We start from the raw sequence: 6,000 nt of genomic DNA, 5'->3' as shown, positions 1-6,000 counted from the left end.
GAGAGTTTGTCTCTAAGTACGTTATTTTGCTCTATATCTGAAAATACAATGGAACGTAGAGATAGCAGAACTCATTTTTTTAGAATCGAGCTTCCAACTGTCGTAATGCCTCCAGTCATAGAAGGGAACATGATTTTCAGGGGAATATAGTCTGAGACATTAATAAGGAATCTTCCCTTTCGATATAATCAGGTAGGAAACAAGTATAAGGAAGAGTTTTAAGGTTTTGGACAGGAACTACTTTCAATACCAGGTAATTGCAGAAAAAGTGTTTAGCAAGAAAGATTCAATGCAAGATAACAGGAAAAATGTATTGGCAATATCAAGGAGAATCTAAACATTGTATTATCAGACTAATGCTTTCTATGGTTGAAAATTGCAACTGTCAGATTAGATAAAAATCAATTTGAAGACTTAAGGAACCACTGAGACATTCCTGAGGTGCAACGCTAAGAAAAACACATATAATTGTCAAGGGTGGCAGGACAGTGTTGGTCTCAAAGTCCCATCTGACTGACAGGGCAGAGGCTCTTCCTCACTGCCCGAATCTGCTTACCAACAGCTCCAGTGTTTCCTCAGGAAGCCGCCCTCCACCTTCATCCACCTCAGGCATGTCCTGCAGAGCCCTCTGGAGAACCAGCTTCAGGTTCTGCCTATTATGACGCTGCCTAAAGGAGCCCACGAAGAAGTAAATGATGGGGTTGGCACTGCTGTTAAGAGAAGAAAGTAAAATGGAAACTAGATGAACATGACAATATATAAGACTACCAAATCCATGTGGTTCTATAAAAATAGGAAAAACTGAATACCGAAGGGTAGGCCCCAGAGGAGGAAGACCAGCACTATGAGCAAGATGGTCATGTACAGCCTGGTCAGCGGCATCTTCCGGGATCCACAGAGGATCCTGACCAGCAGGACCAGGCTGGACCCATAGAGAACCACACATAAAAAAATCAGCCACGTGACTGTGATGAAATCTGATGTTTGACACCAAACAGAATCAGCATCACTAAGCAGGAAGCCACAGAACATCCTCTCCAGGATGCTCCACCAGGAACAGCACCCAGAGCAGGACACACACGACCACTGACAGGTGTGTGGTGCGGCGGCAGCGGTACCAGATGGGCCACAGGACGGACAGGCAACTGTACAGAATATTTGTGTAGGGTGTAGGTCTGAGCTGAATTGCTCAGCAATAGAGCAGAGGAAAGAGTAAGTGAGGGTGAGGTCTGAGTGCAACTGAAGGACATAACTGAAGTGTGGGAATATGTATGGGGGACTACTAAGTGTTCTGCTGGGTATACACAATGTAAACCTGTTTCATTCTCTCTTTCAGGAGATCTTTGGTTCGTTACTTTTACATGTACTGGGACACCAAAAATTCATGCGATTCACTTTATTGTAATATTTGCTGTATTACAGTGATGGAAGAAGACTTGCAACATCATCAATGTATGCCTATTGTGATAAAGGTTGTATATCAAAGTAGTGTGTAAAACAGGCACTATTCAATGAATGGGATTAGGACAACTGAGTTGCCGTGAGCAATAAAATAAAAGTGAAACATACTTTATATATGATTTGAAGATAAATCCAAATATACTACTTATTTATGATGCAAACATCTTATGTCCATGGAGTGAAACAGGAGGGTGTAGGTCTTGGAGTGTAAGAGAGCTATTTATGCAGATTTCAACTGGAGAATGAAGACTGGGTCTAATCTGAATAGCAGCAGCTGATTGAGAGTTTTTAAGATATTGTCTCTTTTCATTATCTGAAGAGCTTAGGAGGTAAGAATGAATGTTATTCCCATATGGCTTTGTGTTCCCTATGCATTGGAACACGAAAAGATTGAATTATTCGTTCTGGGACTTATATAGTATGAATTTGAGCCCAACAGGACTGACTAGGGCTGGTCCAGTCTTTGACTAGCCCTTTACAGCACCACTCTGTGTCGATTATACATGTTAGAGGGGATAAAGGAGAGGAGGGATTCTCAAGTTAAATCCAAGTTGGCAGTCAAAATTATGGGTTAAAAAAAAAGCTAACCTAAACAAATTTCAGATAGAGAAGGAGAAGCAAATCAAATAGGGAACAATATAGAGGAGAGTAAAAGGCATTTAGGAACAAATTCAGGAGTTCCTTTTTGCCTATCAGAGGCCACCTTTTCTCTGGAATCCCAAGAATGCACATGGGCAGGAACTCTTCAGGTGGAAAGAAGACACACCCTCCTCTGGGAGTACAGAGGAACATCAGGAGTGAGTGCATCCATCATGAGCTCTCTTAGAGAGACAAGCTGCCACCACCCTGATTGACGCGAAAAGGAAATGGGAGGAAAAGGAGAACCTCTGTTACCCACACTCTGTTATCCACACTCAGGGCACTAAACACTTTGTCCATCTGTATTTATGGTATGATATGTTTGTCTTCCTTACGAAACTCGAAGTTCCATAAGGAGTAAGTCATGCCTATCTTTTTCACTGTGGTATCACCAACATTTAGCGTGTGTTCCTTAAAGACCATCTATGGTATTATCCTCGTATAACATAAGATGAAGCCATGGCCTAGAGTATTAAAGTGTTTCCCTGTGATCACAACATGAAGAGCAGGTCCAGTACCCACCCCTGGTCCCTGGAGCCCTGCATGAGACTTCTATACTGTTCTCTGCCCCATCATTTATTCTTTCTGAGGAGTTCCTGAAAAATTTTGATGCGAGCACAGAATCAGAGACAGTGAGGGGCTGAAGAGACTGCTAGGTTGCTAGCAAAATATTGAGTTTCCTCTTTGGTCACATAATAATTCTGCGAGTCTAAAGGCAGCACAAGGACCCACATTCCAGTTTTCCTTGATGCTGGGTGCCATTGTATAACCAGGTGCTGTTCAAAGAAAGGTGCACAAAAGTGAGGTAAGCAAGTCCTGGCTCATAGAATCCATCAAAAGAGCAAAGTTCCTCCTTTCCTCCACCCTTTTCTATCACGCTGGAATGCTAATGTGGCTGTGAACCATGTAGGATCACAAGGATGAGGGCACCTCCCTGGGGACTGGGGAGCTGCAGTTTTGGAATTCTGATGTATGACGCCTTGGAGTTTCCAGCTCAGATCTCACAGATAATCATCTCTGGGTATTCACTGGTGCTTGCTTCTGGAACCCCAGAACACACCGAAATATGCAGATACTCAATTTCCTTATATAAAAAGGTGCGATATTTGTACACACCTTATGCTCTTTCTCCTAGATACATTAAATCATTTCTAAGTTATTTAGAATAACTGACAAAATACAATTGCTATGTAAATTCTTGTTTTACTATACTTTTTTGGAAATAATGACAAGGAAAAACAAGTTTGTACCTGTTCAGTACATGCATACCTCTGCCATAACCTTATTTTAAAAATAGTTTCCACCTGTGGTTTGCTGAATCTGCAGATTCAGAACCTAGAGACCCAGAGGCACAATTGTACCTTCTTGTTTAAGATATTTCTACTTCATTCTTTATTAGAGCCACCAAACTTATATTCCAAACAAAAAAAAAGTTCTCTCTTTTTTAAATTACATTTTATTTTCTATGCATTTTTGATGAATGCAACCATTTCTGCATAGAAGTGACAGTACAGAAAGACATGCCAAACATTAAAGTAGTCCTATAGAGCTAAAATGAGAAAGAAATCAATCACCTTTAGACAGAGAATGCCCAGTAATTAGGATGATATAAGATGGTGAGAGGGATCGTCTCATTTGCTATGAGGTTTTGCTTTCCATTCTTTTCTATCCCATTTGACATCCCAAGAGAGTGGCTTTTATGTCCCACATCAGTGGGATTCCTTTTAATTCTAGCTTCTGGTGGAATTGTGACACTGGGACACACCAGCAGGATACTGGAGGACAGCAGGAGAGCAACTTCGGATTTCCATCTCCTGGCTCTCTGCCTGTGTATGAGTTCATTCTCACATTGCTATAATGAAATACCTGAGACTGGCAAGTTTATGAAGAAAACAGGTTTAATTGGCTCATTGCTCTATAGGCTATACAGGAAGCATAGCAGCTTCTGCTTCTGGGGAGGCCTCAGGAAGCTTCCAATCATGGTGAAAGTCCAAGGAAGAGAGAGGCATCTCACACGGTGAGAGCAAGAGCAATACAGAGAGAGGGAGGCGCTACACGCTTTTAAACAACTAGATTTCATGAGAACTCACTCACTATCACTACAGCAATACCAAAGGGGGATGGTATTTATATCATTCATGTGAAACTGTCCCCACAATCTAATCACCTGCCACCAGGCCCTCCCTCTAATATTGGGAGTTACAATCAACACGAGATTTAGAAGGGGACACAGATCCAAATCTTATCAGGCTGTGTGGCTTTGTGTTGGCCGTGCAAGGCTTCTCCACCTGCCTGCTGGTGCTCTCCCACCCCTATGGCTACAGCTATGGCCATGGCAACAATGGTAACTGCTCTTTCCCTGTCCCTTTCAGCCTAGGGGAGGACTTAGTGCTCCCCTATGCATTGCTGCTTAGGGTTCTGACCCATGCATTGTCTCTTTCCCTTAACTTTGCACATCTTTGTAAATACTTCCCTCATGAAACACTCCTCAATCATTTCAGTTGGGACTGTCTGTTTCTTCCTTGAACCTTTCCAGACAGCCAAGGAAGAAAAATTTAGAAAAGTAAGCAAAACAACAAAACCTGCTTCTACAGCAGTTCAACTCTATGAAGCAATGCCTGCATGTCCCCTTGCTCCTTAAATGAATGTGAGAGGCAGCATTCTCTCCATGAGGACAGATTCAGTGATTGGAATAAAGGAGGTGATATGGGGAGATAAATCAGAAACGGGGATCCCAGTTGAAGCTCAACACAGTCTCAGTTGGCAGCACTGTTTCCAGAAGGAAACTTCATATCTCCTGTCTTTTCTTGAAACAAGCTCATGATCCCCTGCCTGTAGCACCTAGGTGGAAACACAGAGACGATCTTATAGGAAAAACCATAACTGACTATGGAAGAAGACTGTTCTTGGTACTTACCCTTATCTTTTTCTCTTTTGTCCAGCGGTGAAGACTTCCCTTGTGCTAAAGGTGGAGGGCCTTTCTGGGATTCAGTGACTTCAGAAGACCCTTCTGTGTTGCTTAATTCAGGAGATGCCTACAAGAGCTGGACTCAAAGTTCGTGGTCAATCCAGGCTTATGAAGGTGCTGGACAGACTTGTTATTTCCTGTATGAGGACTATGGACAGATCAGCGGCCAGAGGTATTGGAGACACAAACCCTACCTGAGATGATTCTTGGCCTCTGTCCCATATCCAATATATATAAGCCTCTCCCATCACATTCCATCTTGCTCAACTTCCTTGATAAAAACAGTGGCAAGGTTTGAGAGAACTGACTTCCGTTTTAAGGGAAGTTCTACTGTGTATAAAATGCTATCAAATAGCATTGCATGCTACATTAAAATCTTTCATAAAAGGATGAGTCAATCGACGTGGCAAACTTCACTGTTGCCTTGTTTTAAGATATTGGCACAGCCAGTCTTACCTTCAGCAGCCACCTCAGCAGTCATCAACATCAAGCAAGACCCTCCAGTAGCAAAGCATTTGACTGATAAAGGTTCTGATGATGGTTACGATTTCCTAGTAAAAAAGTATTTTTTAAGTAATGCATGTAGATTGCTTTAGACATAATGCCATCGCGCACTCAATAGACTACAATACAGTGTGAGTATAATTTTTACATGTACCAGGACACCAAAAATTCATGTGATTCACTTTATTGTAATATTTGCTGTATTACAGTGATGGATGAAGACTTGCAATATCGTCAATGTATGCCTATTATGATAAAGGTTGTATATCAAAGTAGTGTGTAAAACAGGCACTATTCAATGAATGGGATTAGGACAACTGAGTTACTGTGAGAAGAAAAATAAAGGTGAAACATACTTTATATATGATTTGAGAATAAATCCAAATACACTACTTAAAATTTTATAACGAAAATAGAATTACCTAGAG

The 6,000-nt window shown here is 41.6% G+C and overlaps 1 pseudogene; it reads right to left on the bottom strand.

Annotated features, from left to right (window-relative positions):
- Positions 1-535: 535 nt before the first annotated feature.
- Positions 536-2,523, bottom strand: LOC119624207 (mas-related G-protein coupled receptor member X3-like; annotated as a pseudogene).
- Positions 2,524-6,000: the final 3,477 nt, after the last annotated feature.

The sequence above is a fragment of the Chlorocebus sabaeus genome, chromosome 1 (assembly GCF_047675955.1).
Source record: "Chlorocebus sabaeus isolate Y175 chromosome 1, mChlSab1.0.hap1, whole genome shotgun sequence".
NCBI classification, from domain to species: domain Eukaryota; kingdom Metazoa; phylum Chordata; class Mammalia; order Primates; family Cercopithecidae; genus Chlorocebus; species Chlorocebus sabaeus.
The sequence above is the reverse complement of the archived record's forward strand: the minus strand, read 5'-3'. Positions and strand labels throughout refer to the sequence as shown.